Source organism: Sarcophilus harrisii, chromosome 5, assembly GCF_902635505.1.
Source record: "Sarcophilus harrisii chromosome 5, mSarHar1.11, whole genome shotgun sequence".
Lineage (NCBI taxonomy): Eukaryota > Metazoa > Chordata > Mammalia > Dasyuromorphia > Dasyuridae > Sarcophilus > Sarcophilus harrisii.
In genome coordinates this window covers 132,419,882-132,432,973 of record NC_045430.1, presented here as the reverse complement: position 1 = coordinate 132,432,973, position 13,092 = coordinate 132,419,882, and the positions used below count along the sequence as shown (strand labels likewise).

General features: G+C 34.5%; 1 protein-coding gene across 1 annotated transcript in view; it reads left to right on the top strand.

Moving 5' to 3' along the window:
- Positions 1-13,092, top strand: part of FRMD4A (FERM domain containing 4A) — a 367,656-nt gene that overhangs the window by 241,556 nt on the left and 113,008 nt on the right. The window lies entirely within an intron of this gene.

The following is a 13,092-nucleotide window of genomic DNA, read 5'->3' as shown; positions in this document are numbered from 1 at the left end:
CAAGACTTAATAGCCTAAGCTCTACCCAGTGCTCTGTCTTAAGTCTTCCAATGCTATATGCCACAGATAGATCCTATACATCTCTATTTAGTATGAGAATGGATGGGAAACCACACCTTATATCAGTGCAGGAGAAGATAGTTTCAAAGCTTTGTGTTCTGGGATTGATTTAAAAAATAACCACCATCACCACTTTCTCTCCACTTAAAAGGATGACTTTGCTCTGACTGAACACAATATGGTTACAAGTAATCTGGACCCTCTCAACTACTTTTTTCCCATTTATATATTATAGTGAATTTCCTTTCCATTAACAAATGGATCTTGGTCTCAAAAGAATTGTTACTACAAATGGAGATCTTATTGATAAAAAGGAATAACCTAGATGCCTACCTCACTTCTTCCTTCTCCTTTCCCACAATTTAGAACTCAGTTATAAGTTTGTTAACAATATTCATCACTTGAATACTTATGGGATACATTAATAAAATTTGCTTAATAACTTTAGGAAAGCTGCAAATTTTAATTATAAAATCAGCTTCATCAACACTGTACATCAGGCAGTGGGGTTAAAAGAAATTGCTTAGCAGTATCTTTCAGCAACATCACTGCATCCTATCCTAGATGTTGTGTTGTAAATGTTCTTAATGGAATTAAGATTCAATTCAAAGATATACATTATACCTCTGAGTCTGTTTATTGAATTTTCTGAGGTCAGCAGGGCTCATTCTTTCATTTCAAGGTTCAGAGACAGTTTCTAAATGATCTATTAAATAGCAACAACAGTAATACTGTGTTGGGGCTTAAGATTTGGGTACAGAAATAGGAAATTCAGCATAATAAAGCTTTAAATAAAAATCACTCCATCACTCACCCTCCTCCTGGCTCATCCTTCACAGCACCAAATAGTCTAAACAACACGCACCATTTCACTTGGTGGTATCTCTGAACTCTCATAACCTTGTTTTCTCTCAGACTTTACAATACTTATAAGCTGACTGATTCATAGGGGTCATAATTGCTTTCTCTCCTTTTCCCTGCCTGTATTTCTTCTGAGACCCCATTAATCAGAGACGCAAGACTAAAGCTGCAACCGTTTTAAAGTCCCTCTAGAATGGTTAAAAGAAGGATCTCTTGCCTAAGCTCTATAAACTGCAGCCTATAACAACTACTTCAAAATTGTGGAGCCTTTTCTACAAAGTTTCTTACATCTTAGATTCAGTGTAGGTATGAGCTGCTGGGACTGACACAAACTGAACATATCCACCAGGATTTCATTCTATTTGTAGAAATCCCTGGAGATGCCTCTGGGGTTTTGTCAAAACAATTTGAAAACTATTGGTCCAGTGAATTTCAATCTGTACTGTACACTTAACCTCAGGTTTATCAGGGTGTGCTTATTTTCCCATTTTCTTTCCCCCCCCCTTTTTTTTCCCAGCTCTGAACTGTTTTCAAAAAGTCACTTAATTTTTAAAAATGTTCTGACAGCCTGGAATGTGCTTTATGAACACATAATCTTGCCTTGCAGAGCTTGGGTCTGTGTGGCCTCTATGCTCTTCTGCAGTCAAGGAAGCAGGGGTTTGGCCTCTGCAATAATTTATTGCTGCCTAATGAGTACACAGAATGCTAGCAGGGTTGTTGCAGAAGAACCCCGTCTCCGGGGTTGCCTTCATTTGTCACAGTGCCTCTGAGCAGTTTGTTTGTCCTTGTCACTGTCTGGGAAGAGGAATGATTGTCAGGAGAGGAAGGGAGAGACACAGGAAGACTTCTCTTGATCAAGAAAGCTGGTAACAGCAAATTCATAGAATAGTTGAGAGGCAAGTGAAGCATTCTATTAAGTCCCCTGATAAATTATACTTTTTAGAGCAAGCCTGAAATTATCATCCTCCTTTCTACTCTGTTCCTCTCCCCCTTGAAACCCCCAAATTTCAGGATTTTTTAAAATAGTATTTTCATTTTTCCAAATACACGTAAAGAAGTTTTCAACATTCATTTTTGTAAAATTTTTTGTTCCAAATTTTCCTCCTTCAATCCTTTATCTCCCTTCTCCCCACATAGATTAAATATGTACAATTCTTCTAAATACATTTCCATATTTGTTGTGTTGTGCAAAAAAAAAAAAAAAATCAGATCAAAAAGAAAAAAAAAAAAAAAAACCAAGAAAACAAGCAAACAAACAACAGCAAAAGTAAAAATGCCATCCTTCCATAAACATTCAGTCTCCATAGTGCTCTCTCTGGATTTGATTGGCATTTCCCATACCAAGTCTATTGGAATTGCCTTGAGTCACCACATTGTTGAAAAGAGCCAAGTCCATCACAATTGACCATCACGTAATTTTATTGTTACTGTGTACAATGTTCTCTTGGTTCTGCTCACATCAGAATTTTTAGAAATATCTTGTATTTCAAGTATTTGAAGCTATAAATTCAGAAAAAAATCCTACTTTCTGAATCTTCCTACAAAGGTTCAACTAGACTATCCTTAACAACAAAATACAGAGTTTATCATCATCTGAAGTTGGCAAAATGTACTTAATTTATATTTCATGAAGTTTTGTCTACTTTTAGGAAGACTCAATTCAAGAGACCCAGCCTCCAATTTCATCTCTGGCACTTGCTATATGGCCTTACTAGGTGACCCTTGGCTTGATCCATTTAATCTCTTTGACCCCCCTTTCTCTCTCTCTCTCTTCTCTCTCCTCCCTTTTTTCTCTCTCTCTCTCGTCCTCCCTCTCTCCCTTTTTCTTCCTCTTTCTCTTGCTCTCTCTCCTTCCTCTCTCCTTCCCTTTCTTTTTCTACCTCCTATAAATGCCTATATGGGTACAGTTTAGAATCTACATTAAGAATTTATTTTATGTATGACCCCCTGCATAAATCTTTAATGAAAACCAATTATTGTTTCTCACAGTATTTAACAGTGATTTTCTTCTAAGAAATATGCCCTATCACTACAGTATTTTACATAAAATATAATTACCAAAGTTATATATTAGCTTTATGGAAAACTCTCTCTATAACAAATTATAAGACTTCCCTCTTTTTTTCATAAAGTCAAATAGCCTTCCAGATTCATGTACATATATACACAAGGAAAATTAAGTCTTTCATGACTTTATTTGAATTGATAATTTACCAGAAAAGACAATTTTGTTCTAGAAAGTATATTTATCTCTTCAACAGTAATTGTTGGTTATATACCACCATCTTTTGCAGAAAATAATGAGGTAGAGAAATTCTATAAAAAACATTATAAATGCTCCTCCTCAAATTAAGTTATAAATAGTGACTCCAGTGTAAAGGTGATAAGAAAGATTTAGTGATAGGATGAGAGGGGAAGGTAATAGGGCGAGACAAAGAATATTTGTTGGAAAATATGCTTCAGGTACAAGAAACAAGAGGGACAAAGTTTTATAAACTGTACAGAAGCCTGATGTTTCTATGTCACTAATACTTTCTTTAAAAAAGAGTTGAGGGAAGAGAATGTCAAAAAAAAAATCATCAAAAAATGAAATGGTTGTATCCTAGTAGAAAGGAAATAACTGGTTTTCAATGTGCAATGTATTTCTAAATAAGCTTTCTGTGTTAGAACAAAAATCAAAATCAATACTAAGCTAAACATAAGAATAAAAATGAAAAGATATGTTATGCAATTTAAGCGGTGTCAACCTGGTCCATTTAAACAAGCTATTGACATTGAAAATTAGGAAATAGATAAAAAGAACTGCCATCAGTAAAGACTATTACCATTTCCTCTCTAATGTAAAACAATCACCTAACCATCAGACCAAATTAGTACAGAAATTGCCTAAGCTACAAACTATTGATCTCCTAGCCAAGCAAGAGCAATGAAGGGAAACATCAGAATGTGATATAGACTGGTTTATAAAATCTTACAGCAAAGGATGATGGAAGATTATGAGAAATATGCATTCCACTCTTACTGATTTATGGTGACAAAATCCAAACATTCTCATCCTGTGTACACATTCTCATCCATGCTCATCTATAAATTCTTCCCAAAAGACCACCCAATTTCTAGTGGGGGACTTTCCTTTATATCATGTAACATTTTCTGGATTCTAGTAAGGCATAAAGTATGGATGTATACAATCTATATTGTTAAAGGAATATATTAGTGAGATCATAGACCCATCAAAGTAATATATAGCTCTCTGAGTTTTCATGGGATAATTAAGAATCAGAGTCATTACAAATGTTTCTTTAGCACTGGTTAACTTATTTAGGAATGACAAATTTTATTTTATTTTATTTTATTTTTTTAATTTAATAGCCTTTTATTTACAGGATATATACATGGGTAACTTTACAGCATTAACAATTGCCAAACCTCTTGTTCCAATTTTTCACCTCTTACCCCCCCCCACCCCCTTCCCTAGATAGCAGGATGACCAGTAGATGTTAAATATATTAAAATATAAATTAGATACACAATAAGTATACCTGACCAAAACGTTATTTTGCTGTAGAAAAAGAATCAGACTCTGAAATATTGTACAATTAGCTTGTGAAGGAAATCAAAAATGCAGGTGTGCATAAATATAGGGATTGGGAATTCAATGTAATGGTTTTTAGTCATCTCCCAGAGTTCTTTTTCTGGGCGTAGCTAGTTCAGTTCATTACTGCTCCATTAGAAATGATTTGGTTGATCTCGTTGCTGAGGATGGCCTGATCCATCAGAACTGGTCATCATCTAGTATTGTTGTTGAAGTATATAATGATCTCCTGGTCCTGCTCATTTCACTCAGCATCAGTTCGTGTAAGTCTCTCCAGGCCTTTCTGAAATTATCCTGTTGGTCATTTCTTACAGAACAGTAATATTCCATAATTTTCATATACCACAATTTATTCAGCCATTCTCCAACTGATGGACATCCATTCAGTTTCCAGTTTCTAGCCACTACAAAAAGGGCTGCCACAAACATTCGTGCACATACAGGTCCCTTTCCCTTCTTTATAATCTCTTTGGGATATAATCCCAGTAGTAACACTGCTGGATCAAAGGGTATGCACAGTTTGATAACTTTTTGAGCATAGTTCCAAACTACTCTCCAAAATGGTTGGATTCGTTCACAACTCCACCAACAATGCATCAATGTCCCAGTTTTCCCGCATCCCCTCCAACAATCATCATTATTTTTTCCTGTCATCTTAGCCAATCTGACAGGTGTGTAGTGGTATCTTAGAGTTGTCTTAATTTGCATTTCTCTAATTAATAATGAGTTGGAGCATCTTTTCATATGACTAGAAATAGTTTCAATTTCTTCATCTGAGAATTGTCTGTTCATATCCTTTGACCATTTTTCAATTGGAGAATGGCTTGATTTTTTATAAATTAGAGTTAATTCTCTATATATTTTGGAAATGAGGCCTTTATCAGAACCTTTGACTGTAAAAATATTTTCCCAGTTTATTGCTTCCCTTCTAATCTTGTCTGCATTAGTTTTGTTTGTACAAAAACTTTTCAGTTTGGTATAATCGAAATTTTCTATTTTGTGATCAGTAATGATCTCTAGTTCTGCTTTGGTCATAAAGACCTTCCCCTTCCACAGGTCTGAGAGGTAAACTATCCTATGTTCCTCTAATTTATTAATAATTTCATTCTTTATGAACCCATTTTGACCTTATCTTGGTGTATGGCGTTAAGTATGGATCAATGCCTAGTTTCTGCCATATTAGTTTCCAATTTTCCCAGCAATTTTTATCAAACAGTAAGTTCTTATCCCAAAAGCTGGGATCTTTGGGTTTGTCAAAGACTAGGTTGCTATATTTGTTGACTGTTTTATCCCTTGAACCTAATCTATTCCGCTGATCAACTAATCTTGGAATGACAAATTTTAAAAGAACTTTTGCATATATGAAACAAAGAGCCACAAAAAGGGTTAGTTAACAGGACAGTGAGGGAATATTTGTTTCTCTAGCAGTCCATCCTTATGGCTTCCAGTCCTCTGCTAGCCCCACTTCTGTGTCTGACCCCAGGCTACCATCCCTGAGGATCTTATCACTATTGCCAAATGCCCTCTTCTTACTCAGCTACTTCTGAAGATAAAGGGCTGCCCTGCCTGAGTCCAGGAGACCTGAGCCTGGCCAGCCCTGACCTTCCAGCCAAGCCCAAAGTCCCCTCTGATCTTCCAGTGCCTTGGGACAGCTGCATTTCTAACCTTTCTTCCAGCATAGTGGCTATTGATCTGGTGGTCATCAACAAATTAACAGATTTTGCCTTGGCTATAAAATATTCCTAATCCTACTGGTTCTTTGATTCACTAGAGAAGATAATATGATAGTCAAAAAACAATCCAATCCAACTTAGAAGCTATATGAACATAGGAAGATCATGTAATCTCTCTGTACCTCCATTTGTTTATCTGGATAATAGAAATAATAATTCCTGTAGTACCTATTTTATAGGGCTACAATGAATATGAATGAGAAAATAGATAGGAAGTGTTTTGTAAGCCTTAAAAATCTACATAAATAGAAGCTTATTATTATCAATGATGATGATGATGATGATAACCTTTTATGATTAAGATGTCAGCATATGGAAACAGTTTTCATTAAAAATGACTATAAGAAGGCAATTGAATGACCTAATTCATGTTTGGGGTGTCAGAAAAACCACAAAGTTAATTATCTTTCAGTCTGTTGATAATATATGTGTTATCCACATATATGTGTGTGTATATATATACATACATACAGTACATACGTACAGAGAGAGAGAGAGGAGTGACTATTTCTCCCAAAGACCATAGAGATATAAAAAATCTTGAGTATTTTATCTTATTTTATTTTAACTTCTTCAACAAATCAAAAACTAAAATAAATTTTAAAATGTTACCCCTTTAAAAAAAAAAAAAAAGACACCATAGCCAAAAAAAACTAACTTTATGCAGCTTGACAAGATATAAAAATTAGTTATGTTGGAATTCTTTTGTAAAGAACACATTGTTATATACAAAGTACAAAGCATGGCATTATTCCTAGGAAGTTATTTTACTCTACCCTAAAGGGTTGTTTAATATTTTTCTCATTTACTTAAATAAAAGCTTGAATAAATGTTTACCAAATGTGCAGATGCCACCAAGCTAGGAGAGGTTGCTAACTCATTGGATGACAGATTTGGGATCCAAAATTTATTTCCACAGTCTGGAACATTGGACCACACCTAAGGAGATAAAATTTCCTAAGAAAAATATAAAATCTTTCTTTAGTTGTTTTTTAAATCAGTTTCACAAGTACAAAGTTGAGGATGTTTTGGCTAGAAAATCTTTTTTCTGAAAAAAGATCTGAGGTATCAGAGGACTATTGAATATGAAGCAACAGTGTGATATGGCAACCAAAAAGAAAAAAAAAACTATTATGTTAGGTTTCATCAGGGGTAGAGGGGAAAGAATTATTTTTAAAATACCTACCATGTGCCAGGTACTATACATTAAGTACATTGTAAGTATTGACCATCACAATAATCTTAGACGATAAGTGCTAATTTACCCATTTTACAGCTTTGGAAAGTAAGGCAGTCATATTTTAAGTGATTTATCCAGGATCACACCTCTAATAAATATCTGAGGGTAGATTTCAGCTTAGATCTTCAGGCTCAATGTTCAGCATCATCTTGCTGCTTCTAAAAGGGTCACAGCATCTAAAAAACGCTCAGCCCTGATCAGATGATTTCTGGGATATTGTTGTATTCTAGTTCTAGGAGCTACATTTTAGGATTGACATTGCTAAACCAGAGTACATGCAAGAGAAAAGTAACCAGGATGGTGAATGACCTTACTGTCATAACATAAAAATTAGTTGAAATAAGGAAAGATATTTAGCCTGAAGTAGTGAAGAAGCCATGAGAACTGTTTTCATACATTTAAAGAATTGTCATGAAAAGGAAAGGTTACACTTGTCCTTGGCCCTGGTCAGAGTCTCCCTGAGTTCAGAGCCAGAGCTTTGTCCATTGTGCTACTTGGCTGCCAACATTCCATGAGAGTAATGCAAAAATATCTCAGGAGATTTGGGGGCCCACATGGACACACAGTCTTCAAGCAGAGGCTAAATGCGATTGTCAATTTTACTGTAATTTATTCCTTTTTTGTAATTTGCCTGGAGCACCAAGAAATTAAGACTTTTCCCAAGGTAACACACCCTCAGAGGTAGATCTTGAAACTGAGGCCTGCTCTCTACCCACTAGCCTCTGCTGCCAAAACAAATACAGAAATGAAGAAGTTCCTCCCCTCCAGGAACTTAGATTCTGTAGACTTCAACATGAATAAACCTTATACCCAAATTGTCAGTGTTTTTTAAAAGTAGCTTTATACCTTCATCAAATATCGTAAAACATAAATCATAGACATCAAAATAGAAAAGTCTTTATTACAGAAATTTATACTTGTATCCACCGATTCTGGTGAAATATATCTGTTAGAGGGAATTTTTTGGTATAAGAAAATTGGTCGGTTATTGAAACCAGATCAGCAAAGTAAAGCTGCCTTACATCTGAGTTGGAACATGGAAATGGTTTTGTTCTATAGAACTTAATGTTAATAACTAAAACAGGGATCTATGGAATATGTATTAGTATCAGTTAGCAAATAGCATCTGAAAATGACTGATGTTGAAGGAATATAACATAAGGATCTCTGAGTTGAACTTTTATTACCCAAAGGACGATGTGCTGCTACAAAATGGTAATCTTGAGAGTCTCACAAGTCGTGTGCTGAGGGCAAGAGCACTCTGACCTCTATTAGCATCACCATTTCAATAAACCATAGAAACTAAAAAAAGAAGAAAAGTAGAGTTTGAAGATCTGAGGTCAGCTTTGACAGCTGTTCACAAGCATAGGCTAACCAAATCCTGAAATCAGAAGCTTAGAAATCAGGTCAAAATGTCAATGTGTCATTTGACTGAAAATCCTAAATCTTGCAGCTTCTAGAGATTTTCAATTTTTTTTGCAATAATACACATCTTTATAAATAAAACAATAGGCAAGAGTATGACTGAGCTAGCTCATATATTAGCTGAAGATAGTGCAAGTGTTAAATTTCAGTTTGACTTGGAAAATGATGAACATACAAACTGGATTTGATTGTTTTGTTGATATTCTAGATTTTAAAAAGTGATGGAAAAAATGTTAATAAAACATTACACCTAAAAGTATAACTTTCATTTTTTTCTAGAAATCTGATTGTTAAACATTTACCAACACATACTCTTGCTATGTGATGTTATACAAATAGTAGCCTTCATTAACAAAAGGAAATTCATTATCATCTCTGTTCAGGGAGATGAACTGTTTAAGTGAGCTAAAAAAGTCTACTTGACAGCCAGAAACACCCAATTAAAAGAAAATCTTTTCATGATTATGTTGCCAACAGCCTTGAAAGATAAGAGGATGAGGTTTTTGGAAGTGGGAGCAGTATTACTATTTTTTTTCATTTCCTAAAATATATCTCATTCTTTTTAAGAGTACTTATAAGTAATTTAATATAGGCATTTTCAAAATCTAGAAAATACCAGTTTGTTAGTCTTTTTGATTATACAAAACCATGTATGGAGTAGGTCATAGGATAATGAAACAGTAACAAGTGAACTATTACCAAAAAATAACAATAACAAAAGAACAAGGAGCTAGTTTTTTTTTCTGAAATCCTTGCCCCCAATAATAAAAACATTTATACAAATTATTATTTTAAGCAAGATGACACGTTATTTTCCTGCCTCACCAACAGACAATATTGAAAGTTAATTAAAGAGCTGTGAAGTTCATCTCACAGGATACCCTACCTTTTAATAGCATTATTTTGAACTTAGATAAATGTCCAAAATATCTAAATTGAGTCCATTTCAGATAATAACTGTACTGTTTGATCATTTCAAACTTATTTTCTTTAATTTTTGTGACTGACTCCATGAGATTCAACAGATGTTACTATTATTAGAATTAATAGAAAATTAGTAGATTTTCTGAGCCCCTGGAATGATTAGTAAAAATATCCAGAGACTGATTTTCACAGAGTTTGGAAGATTTGTTATGAAACTTAAGTAACTTGTCAATGACTATTAGCATGCAAATTTCTGTTTTTCTTTTCTGGGAAATTTGATGAGGGTAGAGAGTGGCGATGAGAAGAAGCAAGAAACCCTTAAAAGTGAAATAAATCCAAACCTATTTTCAACCCCAGAGAAAATTGTTTGGAGAAAATTTGAACTGATTCTAACTTGTTTTGTGTAACTCAGAAGGAAAGATTTTTTTTTTCTCTATAATTTGCAAATAACTTGAAAAGACCTTGAGGTCAAAGATAATTTAAGAACAACTAAAACCCAGCATGCTAGTAAGACTTCTTCAGAGGAACAGAATCTGCAAGAAAATGAAACAAAATGTTAAATAAAGAAGTTACCATCCTAATTTGCTACAGAAATCTTTGGAGCAAGCATAGAATGACTTTGTACTCAGTTTTAAGTTACATAACAGCAGAGTTTCACATCCTTGGAATGGAGGGAAGAGTTCTATTGTTGGATATGTTCATAGGGTATGTATAAAAACAATACAAAAAGAAGGAAATGAATGTTTCAGCAATTCTCTTTCATTATATACTTTTATCATTTCCTAGTTGCTGAATTAACATTTTATCTTTCAACAACAACAAAAAAAAATCTTACAGGCTTATGTTGTAAAGTCAACATACATATCATTAAATTAAGTTCATATCTTTCAATAAATGGATAATGCATTGAGATAGATGAGAAATTATTGATGATGTTCCAGGCATTGAGCTAAATGCTGTGGATCCAAGTGCATAAAATATGAGAATGAAATAATCTCTGCCCTTGAGATGCTTACATTCTTCTTGTTATGGTTGTTTGCTCATCTTCTTGAAGAGAACCATGACATCAGGGAGATGATTCCATGACACACAAGTTAATTGGATTTCAGTGAGGGGAGGCTGGGCGAGGTCATCTGCCTCACTTTCCCCTCCAAAGCCATTTGGTCCAATGTCAGATACAGAACAGGATGACTAAAGATGGCCCTGGAGACAATGGGAGACCTTGGACTTTTTAAGCTAAAGTCTTTAATGAGTCTCAGTTTGATTGATGCAATTCTCTGTCAGTGATTAAGGCTAGATACGAAAGAAATGGGGCAAATGGTGAAGACAATGTCTAAGGACAAGCTCAAAATTGGAGAATGGAGAGATGATATAGAGCTCAATTTCCTAGGGATAGAATCTAAGGTGGTAGGAGCAGAGGGTAGTCAGAATTATGGCAGAAGTGTAAGCATCTTGGAACTGATAGATTTCTTAAGAGATTATTTCATCCAATTCCTTTATTTTACAGAAAATGAAACTGAATCTTAACTGTAAGAGTTGTGTTTCTTTTTTTTTTTTTACCCAAGATTACAATGCTAGTTAGTTGCAAAGCTGAGACCAGAACACATGGAGGTGGACATAAATCTATTTCTCCCTGACTCCACGGAGTAAGCTGCTGCTTCTCACACTTTTTTCTTGCTTAAGCATATTTGGGTTTCACTTGTTTAATAGTTTTACCTAGGAAAGAGGATTCTTAAACACATTTTATTCTACTAAAAGTTTTGATCAAGGCAAAAATTTAAAATAAATGAATGCTTAGCTTTTGTTAAGCACAAGCCATAAGAACACCTAATTTCTGTTCACTGACAACAATGATTTGACAATAAATTTTTACCCATGGCTCAAAATAACATAGGATCATAGCTTTGGAGAAGCCCTCAAAATGTTACCTCACCTCCATCTTTGCCTATGGCACTGGATGTCCATTAGAGAACATAATTGCAAAAGTTCCCATAATATCAGAGTGCCTTGAGTAATGTTCAGAATTACTAACTCCTCCTTGTATACCTAAAAAATTGAAGTTTTTCTTACAAACACTACCTGGTGTAGAATAATTTTTGCTTTAGCCATCTAAAACAAATGGTTAACCATCTGTGCTTTTTAGAGATCTGGAGAAAGAAATTCTACAAGCCTGCTTGATGACCTTTTCTAATACACTGACCACTGGGCTGATGAAGAGAATAATAATCATTTTTTCTCATTATGAAATTGTAGTTCATTTAAGAATTATCTAGCATTCAACAAAAGTAAATATACATAGTTCATTTGGGTTAACTTGGCCAAAAACACATTTTGAATATATTATATTTTTGATGTGTCTCCAGACCAGCTCATTGTGTAACATCAACATCATAACTTTTTGACTTTAGTTCATTTTTTTATACTGAGGAAACCCATTTTAGAAAGATTATCTAAGCATATTCTGTTTCTCCTTTTAAAAATGAGAAGCTCTGTTTTTTCCAAAAGTTTTGTCCTGAAAGATTATTTTTCTCCAATTGAGAATAAGCACATGTTGAGTTCTGTTGACCCTTCTCAACGTGCACTTGCCTGCTGCTACCTGATCTTTGGAGCGTTTGGCTACATTTCTAAAAATATTTGTCAGAATACCTTTTTAGGTCAGTTATTAGAGACTTCATCTTCTCTCCTAAGCTATTCCTTTGATTTCCCATGGCATTTAGAGAGCAACAGAAATTAGATAACACTCCTCAGAAAAGAGAGCAAATCAGAGATGTAGATAACATAAATGATTAAAGACAAAATTGTGGTGCTATTATTCTAGAAGTGTTATGTACAGAGTGGTGAATGTAAGAATGGGATTTTACTGACGCTTTAACAACTCATTTACCATGTGTGGAACAGTCACAAAAAGTGATTATATTGAGAGTGCATTATTTTAAAAGATTTAGATTCTCCTGACTCCAGGGCTGGTGCTCTATCTACTGTGCTATCTAGCTGCCCCCAAGATTTAGAAACATGATGGTGATTATAGGTATTGAACTCTGTAACGTTGGAGCAGAAGTTTGAATTTTTGTCTGCCAGATACAGGCTGTGTGATCTGGGACAAGTCATTTTCACTACTGTGTGCCCCACTATGTTTGTAAAATGAAGAGATTATATTAGATATCATTGGTCCTCTTTGAAAATGAAGGATGAACAATTCAACTAAAGATGATCCAAGATACCTTCCAGATCTTAAACTATAAACCTATGGAAAA